This window comes from Tenebrio molitor, chromosome 4, assembly GCF_963966145.1.
Source record: "Tenebrio molitor chromosome 4, icTenMoli1.1, whole genome shotgun sequence".
Classification (NCBI taxonomy): Eukaryota; Metazoa; Arthropoda; class Insecta; order Coleoptera; family Tenebrionidae; genus Tenebrio; species Tenebrio molitor.
Genome location: NC_091049.1, coordinates 7,254,191 through 7,279,477, shown reverse-complemented (window position 1 = coordinate 7,279,477; position 25,287 = coordinate 7,254,191). Strand labels below are relative to the sequence as shown.

Here is a 25,287-nt window from a genome sequence, read left to right as displayed (position 1 = left end):
ATATTTTGTTGTATAGAACATGTAGGAATTTCTTTAACTTTCTTTTTCTCATCACCACCACTAACTATTATATTTTCAATATTTTCCAAATGTTTCGTTAGAGGTGATAACATTTTTTCTTGATCAAGTTCACCTTGTTTTAATAGATCCAATTTGTTCTTTATAATTTTCCGTTTGATAATAAGTCTTTTTTTTAATTCTTTATCTATCTTATGCATTCTCTGTTTTTTAACAGTTTTTTCTAATCTAATCAGGTGTGATCCGTTGTTTGAACTGGTTTTGAACAGGTCTGATCCGTTTTGGAACTGGTTTTGAACAGGTCTGATCCGTTTTGGAACTGGTTTGAACAGGTCTGATCCGTTTTGGAACTGGTTTTGAACAGGTCTGATCCGTTTTGGAACTGGTTTGAACAGGTCTGATCCGTTTTTGAACTGGTCTGAACAGGTCTGGTCCGTTTTTTTTTAATCTGATCGAGGGGGGGGGGGTATAGCAATAGATTTAATACTTATGTATTGAAACCCATATTATAGGTTAATTTAAATTATATTTCATCTAAATAAATAAAATGATCGAAACCTTTACGATATCTTCCTTTATTAATATCGTTATCTTTGAAAATGCACATAAATCCAAACGGTATTTTCCAACATAAAGTACATAAATTTCGAAATTTTTCATATCTCATGTCTGTACCGATATGATCGTTATAGCTGTGTTTTAAATTAAGTTCATCTTGTTTAAATATTACAAAAGTATTTGCATTATCTCTTATTAAATGTTTGGGTATTTTTGCATACGTTTGACATAGGTAAAAACAATCGATTTTATTGTGTCTTCCCATACTGAAGTATTCTCGTATAACATCTTGTTTATCACAAGCAACATCATCAAAAATAAAAATCGAATCTGCTCGTGCATCCGAAGGACTTACAATATTTTCACTATTATTAAAACCGTAGTAACCAATACCTTTTATAGGTTTCAATAAATTTTCCAAATAGACATATTTGGATTGATACAGACTTTTCGAATAAACATAGACGTTTTTAAATTTTAATCCATTTGGATGTTCAATTAAACTTATGATGACATTGGTTTTACCACAGTTCGATGGACCAATAACTAAACATCTCATTGTTGATGGAAATAACAAACTATGCTTTACACAATCTTCTCGCACTAAATCATTGTTTTCAATATTCAATGAAGTTTTTTGTTTTATAATTCGCATCTTATTTTTTTGTTCTTTACACAGTTATGTGCAAACTAAAAATGAAAAAAAAAATACATTGCTTGTTATAAATAAAAGACTATTTTATTGTTTCTTATATAAACACAAACACAGAAGCCATTTCCTTCCAAATCGGGTCTTTAGCGAGTGGAATGGTTTGAGTGAGGAAATTGTAAACGCATCCAACCCCAACATCTTCAAAAACAAACTTGATGCACACTTTGATGATGAAGTAGATAGATTTCGGTCTCAGCTCCAATTCTACATAATAATAATAATAATATAAATAATTATCTAAATTGATGGTTTTTATACTTACATTGATTGGTGAGCTGTATTGTTCATTGTCTTCTAACGTTTCATAACAAAATAAATCAAGGCTTTGTTTTCTTTGTCTTGAATTTTCTGCACAGAAGCAAAAATATTTGCTGCAAATGTGACAAAACCTTGTTCCACCAGACGTTTTATGATGTACGAGTTGCAACGTTGTTGGAACAATTTTCCTTCTTTGTTCCAACTCAATTGATTTCTTAAATCTGTCCCCACCTGTAAACACCTTATCCCACCAACCACTACATTTTATTTCTTTCAACTTTCAACAATTTAGCTTTTAATTTATCTATTTGCTCATTCTTTTCCTGATCGCTCACTAATAATTTTAATGTATACATTTTTGAACGTAAACCAATGAAGTGGGTCATAATGATACCATTATTTTCATCCTTCATTAATCCAACCACTTTTTTATTTTTTTGAGGAATTTGATATATATTATTTTGACTATAATCTGATGTGTCAAATCTATTAATATCTTCTTTAATGTGTTCATATATATCATGATCAAGAAATTGGTAAATTAAACTGTCAGTGTCAGTATACAATAGTTTAGCACTATTTCCAAATTTATTTAATATGTAGTTGTAATGAAAATCGTACAAGATTGTTTTTGACATGTCTAAAATAGACATTCCAACATAAGTCGGTTTATTAAAATTTACTTTTAATTTTCTAAGTTCTATTATAACCATATCTTTATCGAAAATTATACAGCTATGAAAGTTTGGTTGAGAAATATAGTAATTAGCACCAAATCTACCCCCCCCATCTAGTCACCAGTTTAACAATCCTATATTTCCTTACATTTTCAATCATTTTTCCAAACGAAGCATTGATTAATAATTTGAAAAAATGTTTCCCAAATTCATGCACACATGATTTTCGCAATTCTATATTTACATCAATAAATTTTTTCAGCCAAGGTGATTGTTTAAATTTTAAGCATCTATGTATTTTTTTAAGTTTTAAACCTAAATTAAGAGCTTGTTGAAGATTTCTATAGTGAATAATATATTTCTTTTTATCATATAATGTTGTTAACAATTTTGGATTATTTGAATCGGAAACAGGTGGAACTAAATGTTGAGGACATAATGGTAAATCTTTATGCGTGTTAAACAGTTCTTTAGGATAAGAAAGTTCTACCTCAAAAATGTATCCGTAATCACTATCTTCAGGAAGATTTAAAACATTCTCACGATAAATATCTATATCTTCAATCCAATGAAAGTCTGCAAAAGGTAGAGGATAACGCATCGCTGTACCATACAGATTATTAACATCAAAATACATGAGGTAACTAACGGGTTCATTAGGATTGAAATTTTTACCCATGTATTTGTTATTAGCTTTTGCATAGCGATTGGAGCATTGTGAAACACCACCTCTTATCCCTTTTTCTATAAACATAATCATGTCCACATCAGTTAATAATTCTAATTCTACCTCAGTCATTTTTAACATACTGTCAAATGCAAAACCTGGTGCAGTGTAGTAGTGGAGACAATCTAATTGATATGTTTCTAAACATTGCATCCTAAAGTTTTCAAATATGTCTGCAAGAAGTAAGACATCAGTTTTCAAGTACAATTCAGCATATTCTTGTATCGTTTTGATATCAAATTGCTTCCATACATTAACAGCATGATTGTAGTCTTCACAAGAAATTTGAGTGTTGTTAATTTTACTATAAAATTTTTCTTGGGGTGGTAAGTGAGTATCATTTAATTTTTCCCAAGAGTCGAGATATTCATAGGGAAAGACACCTTTTCGTACAACTAAATTAAATTCACGATCATTGGGGTAATATTTTCTGGTAATAACTTTTTGGTTATCAGTCAAAATCGAAGACAATGTATCAAGACTACTAGACATAAATCGATAAGAGTCCAAAAATCTAAAGTTTATGTTGGTATTTTGCACATATTTTGTAAAGGAAATATATTTTTCCTTATTTAGAGGTAGCAAATTTATATTTCCATCAATTTCAGTGGCAAGTGCTTTAATTATAAAATGACTGTCATAACCAGACAAATTGTGAAATAGTACTGGTATAGTATATGAATCTTTATAATTAATATTACAAGAATTGTGTGCTGCACCCCTAAAATTTCCGGTAAGATGACAATGGTCTTTTACTTTTACATCAGAATTAACAAATGGTTTACTACAGATGTGACATTTTAAAGAATGTAAAAAGTTATTTTGTTCATCAGAGGATAAAGGTTTTAATGGGAAAATATTTGAAAAAATTGAATTTAATTGTTTTGCAATTTTTGCAAGTTCTCGAACAAACCATACAATACAATCTTTACCTGTGAAGGTATTAAATTTTGAAATGGAATTGTCGTAAGAACAATGAAGATAATATGCTATGCAAAATGGTTTATGTATTTGATATATTTCAGTTTTACTTATATTTTTATTATCATTATAATTCAGAAGAATACTTTCAATATCAGCGTAAATGGCAAAAGGTACCTGTATTTTATTTTTAAAAATTGTAAATTTCATGATTTTATTGTTTTCGTTAGGAAGAATCATTTTAGTTTCATTTAAAACTTTACAATCATCTAAATGTTTTTTCAATACACCTTCATTCAAAAAGCGATTTAAACATCTTTCACAGAACCATTTCTTCTTTTTAACATTACCCACTTGCTTACTAATTAAACGTCATAAATTATTTATATATGTGAAATGGAATATAGTCTTGTTTGTTTCTTGTTTCTCATCATCATCATCCCCGCTCGTAAAATCCATATGATCTCTGTGAGTATTTTTGCTGCTAACTCCATCAGTTAAATCTTTTGAAAACATAAGTAAATTTATACGTGGTGAGAAATCAGTCTTACTCAAAAGTAAAGGTAAAATTTCCTTTTTTTCTATTGTAAAAACATTTATAGCCAATTTATTCATGATTTCAAATTTAGGAATATCCTTTAAAGCCATGGGAAATGAAATATTATCAAATTTTAAAACATTACTAAAATGAGGATATGATGATACTCTAGAAACGTTTTTATTTTTTACAGCTGGATACAAAGCGCATACAACTGACCATAGAAAACAATACTCATCATTATTTTTAATATTTATGACACTTTTCGTGTTTTGAATAAAGGTGGGTAAATCACAATAAGTTGAAAAACCAACTTTTATCGGATTATATTTATTTATATTAACTTTTAAGTGTAAGATTTCATATAATGCCCAACCACTATCTTTTTCTTGAAAATCTTCAAGTTTAGTTAAAATTTTATCATTTACATACACTTTATAGGTACCATTCGTTTAAATTTGTATTTTGATCAATAACACCATTTTTAGTTGAAAAATATTTAAAGGATGTTTCTGCGTTTCTTGGTTTAACAAACAATCCAGCAAAAACAACATTTACTTTTAACAAAGACGTTCCTACTTCTTTTTTAATTCTTAGAGAAAAACTTCGAAAAGCTTTTTTAAGAAATTCGTTTGGGCTTTTAATTTTCAAGTTTGTTATAACACCCGTTTTAATTCTACCTTTAAAACATGATTCAACATCTTGCCAAATTAGTTCTTTGTTTTTTAAATATTTAATTTCACCAAATTTAGCTTTAAAATTTTGAAGATATTTTTTCAACATAGATAGATCTGATTCAATTTTGTTAAAACTTTTTACACGGTCACTTCTATTTTTAACACATTTGTTAAGAATTAAAATGGTTTTTCTTAAATAATTAACATATTTATGATACTCTTCTTTTGTTTTAATTAATCTACTCACCAGTTCAATATTTTTCAAAATATTGGTGGAATAGGCTTCAACGACTTGGGAACTCATTTCACTCAGTTAAAGAAACAAACTAATAAAAAAAAAACACTTAGATTTAAAAAATTAAACGGAGCCACTCATACTTACATTTCTGTTCAGTTGAGTATTTATGGTTACAGTGAAGATCATTTCTAAATCACTTTCATATTTATATCAATCTGTTGGGGTGCGGTCCGCACTTAAGAATATGTAAGACTAACACTATTATGCAGAATCATCACTTGGACACGTAATGCGGTACGTTTTGGCGCTAACAATGCACGTTTGAAACATGTGATTTCAAATTAAATAATAAAGAGTTATTTGTGTAAAATTTGTGCTGAATTTGACTGATAATAAAATACTTTTATAAAAATGTGCACATGTTGCTCAGTTGGCATTAATTTGATCATATAACTTTCCGCGAAGAAGCAAAGTCAAATATTTTTATAATAAAGTTGCTTACTTATTTGTCTCAATTTCTTTATTTTAAAAAAATTGTGCATGCGATCCCATTAATTTTATCACATACCTAACTTCCGCGAAGAAGCAAAGTCAAATTTTTTTATAATAAATTTGCTGAATGTTTAAAATAAATATCTATTTCATCCGCTTGATATACGTATTACATTTTTTACAAATCTTCTTATAAATACTGCATTCAAAATTAATCACATCACAGTTTTCAACTTGTGCTTCCAACTAGTGCTATTATAATAATGGCAACAACACCTTGTACAATTGTAGTCTTCACCGAAGATAAACTTCATTTCCCAATAAAAATGGCTAAAGTGGTTATAAAACAACTTTTCCAGTAAGTAAATATTTATTATTATTATTATTATATTGGATATTATATATATATATATATATTATATTTTATATAGATATGGCGTTAAAGAAATTAGAGAGAAAAATGACAAGATATTTATCTCCCTAAGTTACTCCCCCAAGGGATTAACGCTAAAAAAAAAATTTGGAAACTTACCCGTTCGCTATATGCGAACGAAACTTGATAATGAGGACGAATTTAAGATGCTGGAAAAGGTGGTGAAACGATATAAGTTCAATTTAGTGGATGAGGACCTTGAAGAAATGCATCGTCTCCAAACCACCACGAAAAAACTTTACTTAGAGGAACCCTCGCAAATGAGTGGTGAGGATGATGATGATTCGGAGACTCAAAATTTAAATGGAGCCGCATCCCCAGATGGGCAAGTGTTTATGTAAGTTTCTTTTTTATTTAGTTTTGCTTAATTTTTTACCTTTTCTCTTATAAACAGGGTAGAAGATGATGATTGGAATGCGATGAAAGCCAACAAAATCATGAGGAAGAAGGCAACAGAAAAAAAAATTAAAATATTGCAAAATGTTAAATTAAATAAATAAATTTTAAAAATATTTTTCAAATTTTATTTTTCTGAAATACCTACATTCAACAATGTTTCTAAAAATTACTATATTATTTTTTACAATATTTACACCAGTTATATAAATTATACACATTTTCTAAACTACAGTATAAATTATTAAAATAATGTTTTTGACAGTGTTGAGATTTGAAAATTTCTTTTAAATTTTTAAGTGCTGGATAACAGTCTTCTTCCAAATCAATGACTTCTATTTTGAGTAGATTGCTTAACCATTCCTTTTTCTGAGCACCTTTCACTGCAACTATAATGTCATCATAGTCGGTGACGTTTTTATTGTTGTTAATAAAATTTTCAATGAAACCAGTTAAATTTTCAAAGTTGATGTTACAATGCCAGTCACAATCCCATTGAAGTCCATGTAAATTGTTTGTCAACCAGTCCCACTGTTTTTCGGTTCGATGATTAAATAATGTCTTATCGAAGGGTAATTTTAAAATTGCATGATCAACATTTCCTGTTATGGTATCTATTAGAGCTATTTCTTTGCATATAAAAGAGGATATTTCCATATTATTATTATTATTATTATTATTATTATTACACCACCCAACAGACATGTAGTCCAATTAGAGGGTAGGAAAAACCAAGGTCAGTATATTAATCTGTATTGAAGCACATCCCCTTTATGTCTCTAATAGTGCAGTTGAAAATATCGATGGAAGGTAGCTTATTAGAATTATGACACATCATGAAGAGCGGAGAATATTTTTGCGTATTAATGCGAGGGGTGTCCATATAAAAAGTCAACTGATTTCTGGATGCCAGCCTAGGTACATGAAAGTTAATTTTACCCAGCAGTTCAGGACAGTCGAAGACGTTGTTAATTAGTCGATGTAAAAAAATAAGGGAATGGCAAACGCGGCGTTGCAAAAGACTGTCTACATTCCAACGACGTAATAGGTCATGTTGTGGATGGCCGTTCTCTGGATAAGTACCATCAACTTTGAAGCTCAGGTATTTTAGAAGACGTCTTTGTATTTTCTCAAGATCCTCAATCTGTGACTTATAACCCGTAGACCAAACCACACTAGCATATTCCAATTTCGATCTCACGAAAGCAAAGTACAAACGTTTCACAGTATCAGTATTATTGAAACTCCGAGAGTTTCTGATGACAAATCCAAGGGATCTAACCGATCTGGTAACCATGCCCTCAACATGATCTAAGAAGGACAAATTACTGTCGAGAGTTATTCCTAGATCAACATGTTTTGTACAGCGTTGTAGGTCTGAGATGTCAAGAGTATAGTGATGATGAATAGGCTGAGTCTTTCTGGTAAATGACATAATGCAGCATTTATCCTTGTTTAGCTTTAGACCATTGCTGTTGCACCAGGTTACCACTTCATCAATGGTATCCTGCATTCGCAGGCAGTCAACAGCATGGTCAATTCTTGAGTAAATTTTGAAATCATCAGCATATAATAAAATTTGAGAGTCAACAACATCCGCTATATTATTAATGAAGACATTAAACAAAAGTGGTCCAAGAATGGAGCCCTGCGGTACACCAGATGAAACATTGATCACGTGTGATTGAAAGCCAGCACAATTAACATACTGACAACGACCACTGAAATATGACCTAAAAAATTCGACAAAATTGGTACAGAGTCCAAATTTGGAAAGTTTTCCTAACAGTATTGGATGATCAATTGTGTCAAACGCTTTCGACAGGTCCGTGAATACAACATCAACTTGAGAACGATCATTCATGCAATCAGCCACAAACTGCACAAAACTGCATAAGTTTGTAACAGTAGATCGGCCCTTCACAAAGCCATGTTGAAAGTTCGATAACTGGTTTTTCACGAAGGGGGATATCGTATCGTGAAGTAAAATCTCAAAAACCTTAGCAAAACTCGACAGCAGAACCACAGGCCTATAATTGTGAATTTGTTTTCTATCACCTTTTTTATAGATCGGACAAATTATTGAATTTTTAAAAACAGCAGGGAATGTCGAGGAACTTAACGCACGGTTAAAAATTATAGTAAGTGGGGTTGTAATATTGTCACAAATGTTTTTAATTACAAAAGCAGGAATACCATCCGGGCCAGAGGATTTTTTAGTTTTGAGTTTTTTTATTGCATCACTCATATTAGTTACAGTAAAAGTCGGAATAGTTAAGCAGCCGGAATTGCGCGAATACATATCGAAGTGATTATTATCTGAAACTGCTGTGGAAGATGAGGTATAAGTTTGTTGAAAGAAATCAGCAAAACCATTTGCTATGTCTGTAGGAGTCTGCAGTTCCTTGTCGTTGAAAGTCATGTAAGTAGGTATAAAATTGTTTTTCTTAATACAATCGATATAAGACCAAAAACTTTTAGGATCTTTTGTTATATTTTGTTCCACTTGTAAAATATATTTACAATGGGCACGTTTGATTTCTAACTTGATAATCTTTCTGATAGACTTGAATTCATCGTAGCATAAAGGAGATTTGCTTTGTTTGTATATTAGCCAAAGTTTATGTTTTTGTCTCAGCTGCTTAACGATTGAGCTATTAAACCAAGGGGGATATTTCGATTTGTAAAAACGTAGGGATCTTGGAACACAAATACTAAATATATCATTCAGTTTACTATAAAACGCCTCCATCATAACGTCAGTATCAGATATAGGTTTTAGAAAAGACCAGTCAATGTCAGACAATTTTTTGTTTATTGCAACAAAATCAGCTTTTAGAAAATTAAAATGTTGTTTCTTAGATGAAATACCTTTAACTGATGTGTCATATTTATAAGCATATTTATAAGCATATAGAATGTGAAGGGGTGGATGATGAACATCCTCTTTACACAATATATCAACGGCCTTGCTAACCACACATTTCTTGTTCGAGCAAACTAGGTCCAGTATTCTGTTGAAGTCATTAGCGATATTGTTGTTCTGATGAAAACCCATGTAATTACAGAATTCAAGAAAGATTCTAGATTTGTTGTCTTGAACGCCACTTAAAGCCAAAACATAATGAGAGATATTGAATTGAATATAAGAAACCTTGCACGTCAACGATAAACATTTTTTTTTTAATTATTATTATTTTTACAAAATTCTTACTCTACCAGTTAGAGGTTCGTAACTCACGAACTGTTCGTACAAGACTAAACAAAAAGCTGAAGTATTTGCAGGCATATCAGCGAGAGTTTCAAATTCTATTCGCGCATCTACAGTTCCGTTTTTGAACGTTTCATTTTGATACGAACAATCAATAACAAGCAAAGGTGCATCCGTTTTGAATTTTGCAGGTTTGAACAACGGTTCACAAATCATTTTTTTATTGTAGTAATAGGACTGTTGAAATCGTGCATACATATCATAGGCCAAAGCATATTGGTTATGTCTATAATCTAGATTTAAATTTTCATATGGATAAGATTGAGAATTTAAATATAGTTTGATATTTTTTAAATGACAATGATCAAACTTGGATGCATCTTTTCTCAGATTATTTTTTCGATCAGTTTGAAAACCTATTATAACAAATCGCGGTTTTTCCAAGGACGTTGATGATTTTAATACCCACGTAAACGAATGACTTTCTTGTAAAAGAGGATAAGTAAATAATTCCCATCGTCTATGTGCAATTGATAGGGGATTATTTTTCTCAATTATATTAAACAATTTTAATTTTTCTTCATCGGAAACGGTGAAGTGTGGAACTTGCCACACAATTTTTGTAATTCTTGTATATGCTTTTTCTAATCCTGTTGATTCGAGAGTAGCATTTAAATCAGTACTTGAACGAAGCAGTATGAGTTCTTGACGTAAATTCAACACAACCTTTTTATAATCTTCAGCAAAGCCTAATATATTCGAAAGTGGCCAACATACATCAAAAGCACCTGTTTGTGCATCAAAATTTGTATAAGTATCTTCGAGGGGACTCCAACCGGCATTTATTAATGCTGCACTCTCATTAGGTGTATGTGATACATATCCTTTCATTGTTGTTGTAATACCTGGATTTTTTATACGATCTACGATAACACCTCCCAATTCCAAACGAATCTCATCGAAAAGATGAGCAATGAAATTATTAATTGGTAGAACTTTAGTTGAAACGGTTGACTGATCATGTTTCAATATCCTTCCTTGTATGTGTAATTGACTTAATCCTGGAGCAGTTAGTAATTCTTGTTGTTGAATAACAATTCGACACTCATCGTTGTATTTTAATTCACCTGGTATATATGATTGATATACACTTTTTCATTCACATTCAACAAACTGATGGATGCCATTATTTCTCTTATTTAGGTTGTAAACCGATCGATTTCAAAAATAAAATATTCTGTCATGTTAACTTGATCAATTTTCTTTCGTTAATATTCTTTTTTCTGGCAGGAAACGTTCTTATATCTTGTGAAAAATACTGATAAGGTGTGTTGAATCTAATAACCATCACTACACTTTACACTTTTCTCAAATGCAATGTTACCGTGACAACTTCTTTTCGAAAATTAACTGGAAAACCGTTCTGATCGATTATTTTAAGAGAAATGTTATGTATTATGCGTGTATTTATTGGTAAATATATAACATTTCGAGGATTTTCAACTATCTTATAACCAGGTGGATCGGTTGGATAGAAAGAATGAATGATGTGAACGGGCTCACCATTTCTATATGAATCAGTTGCAATATTACATTCAATTCTAATCATATTTACGCGCATAATATCAACAGGAAAATCTGATGTATGTAATTTGTTACTTGTCAATTTTCGGGGTTCAAAACCCAATAGTCGCCCTATAGAATTGGGTTTTGAGAAATCTATAGTTTTATTACATTTAATTTCACATTTTAAAGTATTAAAATTTGCTTGCAAATGTAAAAATATGTTCTCCTTCTCTTCTTTAGATGTTTTATTGGTAAGAATAGTCTTTAAATACTTGTTTATATCGGCTATTTCATAACTACCAACAGGTATTTCGATCACATCGTCCTTATCACCATAATGGAATTTATTATTTTTCTCATCAACATTCGGTATTGCATTGTTAACACTAAAATTAGTCAATCCAATTTCGTAAAAACCATCGTTTTCTAAGATAATAGGAGGATTAAAATCTTCAGATAATTCTGATGTTTCTTGATCACTAAAGAAAAACTAATAAGACATGTTGTAGGCTATAGGATTAAAAAAGAACTGTTGTTTTTCGAATTGGTGAACAATTTATTTATTTTTTTGTAAGAAGGTTAAACAAAGATGGCCACAATTAAATGTATTAAATTTTTGAAAACGTTCATGATTATAAAATATTCTACATGGACCATTCGAAGTAAAATATTGTACTGCTTCCTGGGGTGGTTGCAAATTTCCAAAACTATAAAAATATTTCACAACATTTCCAATTTTTTTATAAGCAACCCAATGAGTTCCTCGTCCGCTGTTTTTATCCAAATTAATCACACCACTTTCATTCTTGTGTATTTTTTTAGGTAGAATGTCACGAGAAAATACACCTCGAAAATATGGAATTTTATTCCATTTTACAAATGATTCTATATCAACGTTTGATAGTGGTTTGCTTGGTAAATTCATTATTGTCTTTGAATGTTGTTGAAAATCCTTTAATCTAAAAAAAGACCCAATCCTTTTTTGTACGGTTTCAAAAATAAACCTTTTCCCATTGCAATAGCTTCCATGGTTTTATTGTGACGTTGAGATTCTTCTAATTGTTTACGTGCTTCTTTGGCTGAATTTATTGCTTTAGCAATTCCACCAACACCTCCACTAAGTGCACCAAGTGCACTCAATCCAGCAAATATTGGAATTAATGGTAAAATACCACCAGATTTTGGAATTTTTATTATACGTGATGGTTTAATACCATTCTTCTTTTTTTTCTCTTGATGTGCTGCCTTTAATGCAGCAAAAATAGCATCATTGGCTGTTTTTGATTTGCTTCGAATAAGTTTATTTTTGATTTTCTTTAAAACTGTTGGAAAACTTATTCCTCCACATTTATTTTTTGAGTTCTTCTTCTTCTTCGTTTTGCTAACCTTCTTTTTACTTTTTCTTTTGATTCTAACCATAACTATGTTGTGTGTGTGTTTATTGTATGCAAGCAAATAATAGACTACGTTCAATTTCTACATGTATTGAATATTTAAGTAATTTTCACCATCAGCAACATGATCATCATCATCATCAGTTTCAATATCAAGTTTACGTTTATTTTGTTGTTTTCTTTTAAACGGTTTAAGTTTAATTCGGTTATCTAACTTTGGTTTTTTATTGTCTTCAAACGGATCAAACTCTAATTTTCCTTCAAATGAAGATTTTAATATTGGATTTGTTACAATTTGATCATCTGAATTATTATTAATCATCATATTTTCAACAGCAGCAGCAATACCTTCTTTTTCTTTTCGCTTTCGATTCACAGGAGGCTTGTTTTGTTGTTTTCGTCGATATTTATTTTTACTTGCATCATTCGTTTTAAATTCTGATATTTTCTTTAAACAATCTTCAATTGTTGTTTTAGTTTTCTCCAGACTTTTTTCACACTGATTTAAAACTTTTACACAACCAACTTTTCGTGTTGATATTCCCATACCAAATTTTATTTTTGCTTTCATCGCTCCAACTACACCTAATGCTGCAGCTTTTTCACCCCAAGATGCATTCTTCGAATGGAAACGTTGCAAGGCTTTTTCCGCTAATACCCTATCAGCATCATGACGTAATTTTAAATCTTTATTTTGTGAATAAGCAATGTCATGATCTTTACATGCCATATCAAGACCATTAATACCTACATCACCTCGTCTTAAACGTTCCTCAAGTTTCGTATTCGGTCCACAAAATTGATAACCAGGTACTTCTATGAAACTCATACGGAATTTTATACAAAGTTTTTTCCAATATTCCACTACCGCTGTTTTTTTGTTTTAGTAGGTTGTGTAATAACGATTTTAACATAACTGAACTATACATAGTAAAACTAAACCTTTTATTTTATTTTTATAATAAAACAACGTTTGTTTTTTGTTTTTATTAAAATGAGGTATAATCGAGGCTAAGCTCATCTAGGCTAAACTCGATCTTATATACCCAATAATCACATACGCAAGTTGCAAACACTTTGTAGCTCAGTGGATCATGCATCCGTATTCGCAATCGCATCTAAAAAAAAAAAAGTTGACTCAAGTTGCAAAAAACCACAAATGAAAAATTAGGTTGGTATTAGCTCTCATCGTGTTTGGTAATTTTGAAGAATCACTGTTGGTAGCATTGCTGAAATTTAAACTTGTCAACAATTTTGACATTTAAATTCATTTGCGGCATTTATTGAAATAAATTACAATTTGCAATAAAATTAGAAGCAATGGATCCAAAACGACTTGTGCTATCAAAGCATATGAAACAATCGCTTGTGAGATGCACGTTAGAATTGCAATCTGCATACCCGGAAGCTTCCCAACGTCAACTTGAATCGAAAGTTCAGAATATTTTTGCGGTATGAACGGTTGATTTAATTACAATACAAGCATACATACAGGGTCTCTATAAATGATTGTCGGGTCCAGCCAGCCATGGAAACTTGTCAAATTTTGAATGTGCCGCTTTGTTCGGCAAATAATGAATGTCACATTTTCAGGTTAGGTTGTTTGCTTTTAACCAGAGACAAGTTTCAACTGTGCTTTACTCTTGCTAACATTAATGTATTTATTATTTAATATCAAAACCAACAGGGGAACAATTATTGCCCCCATCGTACCGCCACGCACTGTACAGGAATTGGTATGAGAACAAATCCAAACAGATAAATATTGAGAACACCTTGTCCCTGTATACCACAATACAATACTTGATACTGCCTTTTTGTCTGCTTTAGTGCTTTTACATTTCTTGTTTTATGCTAGTGGTAAATACGACCTAGACTGAATTGTCGAATATGGTATTGACTTCCATTTTTTCTTCCAATATAAATAACAGTGTTTTTCAAATAACTCTTACTGGTTTTTCAATAAAATTAAATGTATTCAACAACATAATTTACAACACTAAATAACGATAACAAATAGGTATTTTTTATAAAATAGATTGAAAATGTCCCCCATTAACTTCTAAACACTTGACAATTCTTCATTTATTTTCAAAAATATTTTGCAGCATTTCTTAATTAAGGGTACAGCAACACTGCTATCCACAGTTCCACACACCAATTTTCAAAACATGTAAAGGAGTCAACAAATTAGTGTGGATTCTCAGCACTCCAAATTATGAAATTGAGGTGATTTTCAAACTGATTACATTATTAAACACAACTTTGATAATCTGCAGGTTGGAGTTCTTGTACAACACTAATTTTATAAAGATGCAGTTGTAGCCTATTTTTCTATTTCTTTCAAATCCTCGAGTATTTCATCAGATACTGGTGGTCGTCCTAATGATTTACCATTGCTAATTGTTCTGATTGTTAAAAATCTTGAATGTTGTTCAGATATTTTGCTAAAATTCATTTTTACAAACAGATAATTCCCCATTACTAAACCTTCCATTTCGAAAGTAAAAAACAACAATGAACGTGTTCTGTTCAACAGAATAAACCATTGTAAAGAAAATAAAGCTAAAATAAAACATAAAACATTAAAGCATAACCTCACAAATTTTGCCAGTGTATTTACCTCTAAAAGCGGACCTACTTGCAATTTTTATTGAAGAATACAGATTTTTGGTGTATATTAACTGTGATTAACTGCGATAAAACGAATATAAGGAACCAAAACTCGACTGACAAGCGCAAACGAAACGTCATTCACTAATGTCAGAAGTGACCGTGAAAACGAACTAGAATTTGGCATCGGTTTCAAAAAAGCGCAACAGTAAAAATTTTTTCCAAGGCTGGCTTGACCAGACAATCATTTATAGAGACCCTGTACATACAATGCAATTTATCCATTTTATGTGTTTTATATTACAATAGCTCACGAACAACTCTTTATTCTTAAATTTAGACTTTACATCGTCATCAACACAGCATTCAAAAATCAGATTTACATTACATTACGCCTTCAATTCAGGATCTTTTCATCTTTTTATTTATTATGCAAAAATTGATTCTCTTTTGGGTCCAATTTCAAAAACTTGTGTCCTTTCCTTTAATATTTGCTTTTTCTAGTGCTCAAGAAGTGCTGTCCATGCCATAATGTCCCAGCATAAATCCGGAATACCTTTTTCCCATCCTAAACAAGGAAAGAAACCTAAGTCCGAATTCTTTCAAAAATATGATTTTCAACAAGATCTAAATAATCATATTTATCGGCTGAACGAGAACAATAAATATTTTACCATGGCAGACTTGTACCATTATGCCAAAAATGAATTGGACTATATCGGAAGCTTAACAACATTTAGATTTATTGTCAAAACAATGGGTTATCAATATAAAAAAGTAAATAACCGAAAAATCTTAATCGAAAGTCCCAGGTTAAAATCATTGAAAATTAAGTTTTTGCGGAAATATTTACAATATAAAGAAGAAAATGCTTTATTTGTCTTTTTGGATGAAACGTGGATATACCAAAACGGTGCGCCAATAAGACGGTGGTTAAATGAAAATGACAGGAGGACTATGCCTAAAAAAATTACAGTCACTGAGGGTAAGCGTTTTACCGTTCTCCACGCAGGCTGTAAATTTGGATTTTTGGAAGGTTGCAAATTCCTTTTAAACAGCAATATTGATAGTGCCGACTATCATAAAACGATGAACGGGGAGTTATTCAAAAAATGGGTAGAAGAACAATTAGTTCCATCGCTTCAATGCTTCCACCAAAAGGTTGTTGTGGTAATGGATAACGCCCCGTATCATTCGGTGCTTGTAGAGCGTCCCCCTACCTATTCTTGGAACAAATTAAATTTACAATCTTGGCTAACTCAACGCAAAATTCCCTTTAGCATGAAATTAACAAAAAAAGAATTAATGACTATTATTAGATCACGCATTGGCACCAAAAAATACCAAATTGACGAGTTATTACATACTCAAAGTGTTGAAGTGTTGAGACTCCCACCTTATAACTGTCAATACAATCCTATTGAGCTGGTTTGGGGATTCTGTAAGCCTTACTATAATAAAAATATTAGTTCACAACAATCACAACCTTCCAAAAAAAAGCAGTAGAAGATGTATGGGACGAAGCGTTATCAGGATATACTCAAAAAATGTGGAGTGATAGCATAACTCATTGTGAAAAATTGATCACACAAGATTGGCAAAAACTAATGGGTAATTTTAGTTACAGAGATATTCCTCCGATCATAATATCACTAGCAGATTCAGATGATTCTGATGATGAAGCATCATTGTCTGAATCTGCCAGTGATGTTTTGTCATTTAGTGACCACGAGCAAATTGGTGATTCAAATATGCAAGTGAGTGGTAATTATGATATGAGTGAAAATGTAGCCAACTTATGTGAGTACGATGTAAGTGAAGCTCCTGAAGTTATTATCGTCGAAATAGAAATGAATGAGAGTGATGATCATGTGAGACGAGAGAATGAAGAAGAAATGGGCGAAGGTACTTATGATGAACGTGTGACTGAATGATTTGTAGCTTGTCGTTTTGGTAACTCCACGTTTCATTCACAAATTTAAGCTTATCAAGTATTGTAAAAAATGATCTAGTAATTAAATAAATATTAATCCAATGTATATTTTCAAAAACATATGTTAGTAATTTTTTAAGAAATTAGGTCAGACCTACTTGTGTAAATTTTAGTAATCGATAAATTCCAAACTCCATGGACCTAATGTTTTGAAAACTAATGCTTTAAAAATATAATTTGCAGACTTTAAATTTTGATATTTGTCATGTTTTCGTTTACTTGCTTCTTCAGCAGCTGATCCTGCAATTATGGAAGTTTTTCTTATGTAAGAATCAGTCAAAGTGTCAACACATGTTACATCCCATATTAGGCGTTGACCTTTACTCCATGGAATGAGTGTACCACCATCAGGTCTTTTACCACCATCTCTCAAGAGGCCACATGGTTCAAGAGAGGAGAAAATGTGGATAGAACTTAAGGCTCGCTGGATAATTTGATCTAGATCCGAATGTCTTTAAAATCTGCCCTTATTTTTAGGACAAGTCTGTGACGGCCATCCTTTAAAAAATTTTAGTTCCTAATTTGATAATTATGTAATACATTTATTAAAGGGATTATATATTGGGGCATTTCAAAGTGGCTTGAATTTATATTTTATCGTTTCTACTCAACTTGTGCCACCAGTAATTATTCCAATCCTGATGGGAACAGTACAAGTTAAGCTTACTGCTCACTTCATCTGAAATCTTCTTTTGTGTCAGAAAAAACATAACAGGGGATCTGCAAGAATTGACATTGCACATTTATGTCCTAAAATACGCAATTCCTTGACCGATTCGTCTGTTTTGTTGTTAGTTTATTGGAACAATTCCGAAAGTACTAGAACAATAAAATTAATTTGGCAGGCACTTGGCGATTATCAATTATACATTAAAAAAAGGTAGAAAACTCGTTTGGCCCCATCTTCAACCAAAAAAATAGACAAAAATAGCAACTAAACACGTTCTTCTAATTTATTTATGCTGTACCTAACCTCAAATATATAATTACTAAAAAGTTACTAAAAAAGGTCGTTATAAAATTCACACTAACAAAACTTCTGTTACATACTGCAACCAGTCACCTTACACTATGTAAATTTTCGAAGGTCAGTTGCAAAGTGGTTTTATGCAACTTGAGTCAATTACGTTATTAATTTATTATTGTAAAATTTGAACGTTATGGCTTTCACCGACCACCAAAAACGCTGAATATTGGAAACTTATTTTAGAAACGGCATAAAAATGGATGGGCAGTGGGTTTATTCAACATGTAATGCTTTTGAAGATTTCCAGGAAACTTTTGTAGAAGTGATCGACATTTTGATAGATTTAACAGAAAAGTACATCGTCTTGTGCACTTTACAAGGAAACTGGAAGTGTAGGACGTAAAGAAGGTAATGGGAGTTCAAAGGTGGGAAATGAAGAAAACAGTGAAACAGTACGACAAGTAATTGAGGAACAGACAAATAGAAATAGTTCAATTTACAATTCAATCTGTCCTATGGGCTATACCACTTGTCAGCGTATTCTGAAACAAGATCAAGATCATTTACATCCTTATCATCCACAACTAGTCCATGAAGTACATCCAAATGATCGACTTTGAACACAACAATAATTCTGTTAGTGGTTTATGGAGAATTTTCATAACAATAGTGCAATATGTAGTGGAATAGTAATTAACGTCATAAGTCCGGGAACTCATAGTTTACAGTACGAGTTTGACGTTTAAGGACGAGGCGACGAAGGAGCCGAGTCTTGAAACTCGAAACGAGTACTGTAAAAAGAGTTCACGGACGAATGTCGTTATGTATTTTATTTCATCCTGCCTCAAATTTCGTTTGAAAGAAACATTGAAATTAATTTCAAAATAATTCAACAAATGCTCCAAATCTAGTCACATTTTTGGAATAATTGAATAATTTGAATAATTGTTATTCCGATTGTTACTTTTGTGTTTCCAATAGCAACACTTAACCGGCGTCCGGCCGTTTTTTGCGTTTTCCCGGATTCAAACTGATGACGTAAAGTATTGAAATTTGACACAGGATGAAATAAAAAACATTCTTCAGTGTTTAATCGTGTTTTAATGAAATTTTATGACAACCACCTTATTAGTTTAAATATGCCACATGAGTGGCCTCCCACGTTTTGTGATCTAACCCCATATGCAGTGTTGCCAGATGATATTTTTAAAATCCCCCAACTGGAAGCACGAAATCCCCCAAAAATAATGGTATTTTGCAGAAAAACCCCCAAAATTTCCAATAAATAAAACATTTATTTATTATACTCAACTTAAAAAAAAAAACAAAAAAAAAATCAAATATGTATACTTAACGCACTTAACGCCTTCAGGCACGCACAGGAAGTCCCAAAAATATAAATCAAATAGGTATACAAATTAAATTAATTCATCAGATTAAAGACAGCTGAAAGTTGTACAGTTAAATTCAAAATATTTTGGTCGTCTATGTTATTTTTTGACAAACTTTGGCGTTAATTGTAACATTGGTGCGGCGATGTCAGGCTCATGATGGTATCGTGCGTTCACTTAAATTTATCCTCAAAGTTGGCATTGAAGAGTCGATTGTGATCGCACCACTCTTGTAAAAACGTAAGATTTAAACAGCTAATCCGTGATCCGTAATACGTATAGTGCGTTCACAATCGACTCTTCAACGCCAACTTTGAGGATAAATTTAAATGAACGCACGATACTGTTGACGTTTAAATTATTTTTGATTTTTTGATGGCTTGATTACACAGTGTAAATTACAAAATTCTGAGTTCTGACATAAACGAATAATTTTTTAGTGACATTGGCGACCAAAACGTTTTGCATTCGACTGTTCACCTACCTATGAATTTAGGGTATTCCTGAAAAAAGTTCTAAAATTGCTACATCTTCTGCTCTGCTACACATGTAAATAAATTTGAAAACATTTTTTTAAATAGTATTTTTATCTTGAATATTGATAATATGCTAGTTTCTTCCTCACCACCAAAAATAATTTCCCCCCAACAAAAACCCCCAAACATTTATACCCCCCAAAATTTACCCCATCTCTCTAAAAAACCCCCAATCTGGCAACACTGCCCATATGACTTCTTTTTGTAGCCATACATTCAATTTTCAGTGCACCTGTGGTTGATATGGATGATCTTCGGCAAATCATAGCTAACAAACTTGAATGAATCAATAATTCGCTGTGGATGTTGCGATGTTGGAAAATGTTGTTGACACCATTAAAAAAAAAGTTAGGTTATGCATGCGTGAACCCGTGAACGTGGTGGTCACATAACACATCATCTAAGTTTTATTTATGAATGTTATTAATAATTATTTTTATTTTACAGGTGGAGTTTTTGAGCTACCCTAGACCATTGTTTTCGGTGACAGAAGTCAAATTTTAATCACAAGTGAGATAAAGTACTCACTAGTGAGTTAATTTGACAGTTGCCATTTAACTTGACATAAATCACTCACAAGTGACTAAATTTGACAGCTGTCATTTTACTTGAATGAAACTGCATTTCTTGGATTTTTGCAATAGTTGCACCTGTAAGATAAAACGTCGTATATTACACGTGATCGAAATGCCATTATGAAACTCGTGAGAAGTGTCCCACTCGTGCGCAAGCGCACTCATCGGTCAAAATTCTCACTCTTGTATAATGATGCATTTCTATCACTTATAATATAATATACTATTATTCAATTCTGACGTTTTAAACCGTATTTATCAATTTCATAACAACCAAGGTAAACAATTGTTTATTCGGTAGAGTGAGTTAAAAAAAAATTAACTCACTAGCGATTTAAAAAAAAATTTATTCACTCTTTGTTAAAAAACATATAATTGATTTCATATAAATGTTCATCAAGTGAGCTGTGCATTTGTAAGAGCACCTTTAATTTAGTTACATTACAAAAGTCACATTTATGAAGGCCATCACCAATAAATCTTTACTTGGTAAAAATACAAAGACAAAAACAAATAAGAATTACTTTAATTTAATCACTAAAAAGACGTAACATTGCTTTTGAAATCAGCAATGTTAAAATGGACAAAAACTGAAAAACTAGTCAAATCGGGTTCGCGCAGAGCAAGCAACTTTGACAGTCAAAGTCACTAGCTTTAGCTTTAATACCAACAGAAAATCAGATTTTCATGGCTTGCTTAGATGCACATTTATATGAAATTGAGTATATATAATGTACTCGTATAGTGAAATTTTTTTAATAAACAATTGTCAATGTCAAAATGAAGTAAAAAACCATACTGTACCACCCTAAAATTTGGACATATGGACCAGCTGTATAACAATTTGACACCAAATCATGGTTAAGGTTATGTTCACTTCACTTCCCGTACCTTTCTTCCGTGAATTCATTTTCAAAACAAATTTAATGAGACATCAGGAGAAACCTTTTCGAATTTGAAATAAACTCTCGCTTGTTAGGGCGCAGGCTCAGTTACATAAAAAAATGTTGACACTCAATGTGACCAATCGTATTATCATGAAAATCACAGTTTGGCTCATACCAACAAGACAACGTTTTGACAATTGTTTATTAAAAAAATTCAACTATATGTATATGTATGTAGAACTTGTTCTTCCCGTGTCAAAGCCTTCTACTTCTTTGCCCTGTGTCCTACAGAATGCTGCTTCAAAAATGTTTCTACTTGATGGAATCTACAAACCTTAATTTAGCACAAATTCTATAGTTAAACATTATCCACAAACCTGTTTATATCGACATTTTCCTTAATCAATAACATTTTCGTCAGCTGTGAACGGTATGACCACAATTAAGACGATTTTACAGTTTTTGATCGCTCCGAAATATAAGCCAAAATTATCTTCACGTCGACCGGGGGGTCGTTCTTCTTATTTCTCCAATTACACAAACAATTATACTCTTTTTTCGTACAATATTTTACATTTTACTGGCACTACTTTGCCTACTGCTTCTAGTGCTTCATTCATTACATGTTCCGGAACAAAAATCTCGTTCCGTCGCATATTTCTGACTCCGACATTTTTCACGAAAATTATTGACACAAAAATAATTGTTTATAGCAAAATGGTTGTCACGGAAGTGTTGCCACTGTCACAGACTTGATTTTTGTTGCAGTATTTTGCATAATTCATAATAATTCGTGAATTGAAAGTGTCTGTCGCAAAATTGAATAAAATATTGTATAAACCGCGTGAGTTAAACGAATGTTTATTCATTCGAAGAATTAGCTCACTCGCGCTTCGCGCTCTTGAGCTAAACATTCTTCTCTTGAATAAACATTGGTTTAACTCACTTGGTGTATAAATATCTATTAAATCAATGAAGTATAGTCCTACAGAATCTCTAGTGGAATTCGACTTTGGTTGTAAATTTACCAACAACAACCGAAGAATAAGATTTTATTATCAAGTAATAACCTTTGTCATAAATACAACTACCACTACCTGTAACATCCCTGCTTGAAGCGAACACTGCGAACCCCAAACTGACAACCCTCATTAGCATTTATTAGTAGGATTATTGCTGCAGCATGAAATTCTATTTTTCAAGTGACAAACATAAATTTACGACCAAAGTCGGGTTCCACTAGAGTTTCTGTAGGACTTTACATTTGTTTCCATAGAAAAGCCCTTTTATTAAATTGAAATCTGTTTTTTTTAACTACCTACCGAGTTCTGAGTAGTTCAAGATTCAAGAATGCGTTCGTAGTTCTAGGGTCCCTAAACAAAGTTCGAACGTTATGATTAGACATAAACTCCATCCATTTTCAATATACATTACTGTTAGGGAATTTTCTTTTTTTGTATTGCAATGAAAGTGTTTTATTTTTTCTAATATTGAACATTCAAAACGGACGTTTTGAATTTGTCAAAAAATTTGACACTGTCAGATTATAATTATTGAAAAAAATACGATTAAGTAGCGATATCATGGAGGCCACAGGCAAGGTTATAAAGAGAAAATGCCTCACTTTAGAGATAAAACAAAGCGTTCACCGGTGTTTTCAAAACATTTGGGACATGAATGGTCCAAATGGGAGGATGCCAGTTTACCGAATGGTTGGGTAAATTTTTGCCGTAAGTTGATGAATCCACTTTTAATTTAAATTGATCTATTTAAAATGTTAGCTTCAATCTCCTACAGATATCTGAAGGAAAAATACGGGGTAATTTCTGGATCGGGGGCACAGGCACAGAATGGAAACGACGCACGATGGAACAGTGAAGAAATATTTGCGCCGTTGTGCGCTTTTTTTAATTACAAGACCGCCGGCCTTCAGGCTTGACTTGAGAGGGTTTGCTCCTGAGCACTATTTATTTTGAATGTATCATGTTTCCCCTCTGTGTCCTGCTCTGAAATCTTTTCGTTAAAATCAAATTATGTTTATTAAGGTACACCTACTTGCTGGTTTCAATGCCGGTATTTAATATTAACCTGTAGATACCATATTTTAAGTAAAATATTCAAAACTAGTTTGCTTTGCTTGATTGCGGGGTTCGATTAGAGATTTGTCAAAAATGACAATAATCGTACATTATAACCTCTTCAAAATACACATAACCTGAATTATTATCTGACATTGCATTTACAGTAGAAAAAAGTTGTATCCTATTACACCACAAAAGTTACTAAGATCACTAGATTTAGTTGTGTATATTGAAAATGGATGGAGTTTACGTAATTTTTTTCATGGCACGCTTTGATGACAGGTTTTTTGAATCACAGGATATAATACCAAACAGGATCCAGTCCATAACTCTTTTCCAAACATAAATCCCTAAAATTTTCAAATACATCAGTTAAAAGCAAAACATCTAGTTTTAAGTATAAATCATGCCATTCACCCAAGTTTTTAATTTTAAAATATTTCCATACTTTCACTGCATGTTTGAATTCTTCTTGAGAAATTCCTTCTTTTGTGAGCGAAGAAGAAAATTTATCTATTGATGGAAGAAAATTTCTCAAGAGAATCCATGTATTCATAGGGATATATTCCTTTTCTAATTATCTTGCTTTTTTCTCTCCTAAATAACATATCTAATTTATGATTTGAAAAGTATTTAATTATTTCAGTCAATTGACTTGATTCTAGATTAGATAACAAATTGTCTAGGCCACTTGCTAAAAATCTAAATGAATCGATAAATCTCAATTCGATATATCCATTATCATCCATTCTTAAAATTTTACTGAAGGAAATATACTTCTCTTCGTTATTAGGTATTAATTTCAATTTATAACCCGAGCGTCCACCAGAGTAGCGCTCCAGTCGCGCCACCCTCACCGGCCCACGCATCACCCCCTCTTGAACTACCCCCGGAACAAGCAGTACCGGCCGACAAGAACCGAGACCTCCCGACGGGAAAAGTATAAGACCATGAGTTCCAACCCCAGAGAAGAGAAGCCAGGGGGGTATAACTGAGATACATGACCTTGAACATTAATTGACGCAAGCTCCATCTATACCTAGTCCACGAAACTTACGTATTGTTTAGTCAAGATACAGTTTGTCCTTGCAGTTTTGGTTCAGCAAACAAAAGCTGGCTCAAGGGTCATGCGCACGGGTTATGCGTCCCACGCCTAGATGTCCAACGTCCGTGATAAATAGCCAGTCGTCATTATTTGTGTAATTTTATTATAATATTAAAACAGTGTTTGTAATAATCATTATTTCAAAAATCATAGGCGTTGTTAGTTAATAGTCCTAATACACATTGTTGCTACATTATTACCACATGAACCTTGGTACTTTATAATTAATCGTTAGAAAAATAATTCTTATGATTTTATAAGGAATATAGGTATATATGCCTTAAGATCATAAGATTTTTTTAAGGATTAGTTATTAAGTATCA

At 31.9% G+C, this 25,287-nt stretch overlaps 1 protein-coding gene and 5 long non-coding RNA genes across 8 annotated transcripts in view; 2 read left to right on the top strand and 4 right to left on the bottom strand.

The window, feature by feature from the left end:
• Positions 1-25,287, top strand: part of LOC138128453 (uncharacterized) — a 131,200-nt gene that overhangs the window by 10,022 nt on the left and 95,891 nt on the right. The window lies entirely within an intron of this gene.
• Positions 1-25,287, bottom strand: part of LOC138128425 (uncharacterized protein in vnfD 5'region-like) — a 187,508-nt gene that overhangs the window by 102,038 nt on the left and 60,183 nt on the right. The window lies entirely within an intron of this gene.
• Positions 1,294-5,814, bottom strand: LOC138128417 (uncharacterized). The gene is made up of 3 exons (XR_011158643.1): positions 5,469-5,814; positions 1,551-5,412; positions 1,294-1,492 (listed from the first exon to the last, which is right to left on the bottom strand). It is a non-coding gene; the product is annotated as an uncharacterized lncRNA (long non-coding RNA).
• On the top strand, positions 5,866-6,675 carry LOC138128419 (uncharacterized). Its single transcript, XR_011158645.1, has 3 exons — positions 5,866-6,174; positions 6,248-6,586; positions 6,644-6,675. It is a non-coding gene; the product is annotated as an uncharacterized lncRNA (long non-coding RNA).
• On the bottom strand, positions 14,772-19,051 carry LOC138128451 (uncharacterized). Its single transcript, XR_011158660.1, has 4 exons — positions 18,292-19,051; positions 17,521-18,241; positions 15,440-15,997; positions 14,772-15,381 (listed from the first exon to the last, which is right to left on the bottom strand). It is a non-coding gene; the product is annotated as an uncharacterized lncRNA (long non-coding RNA).
• On the bottom strand, positions 21,219-23,958 carry LOC138128469 (uncharacterized). The gene is made up of 3 exons (XR_011158688.1): positions 23,834-23,958; positions 22,156-23,784; positions 21,219-22,104 (listed from the first exon to the last, which is right to left on the bottom strand). It is a non-coding gene; the product is annotated as an uncharacterized lncRNA (long non-coding RNA).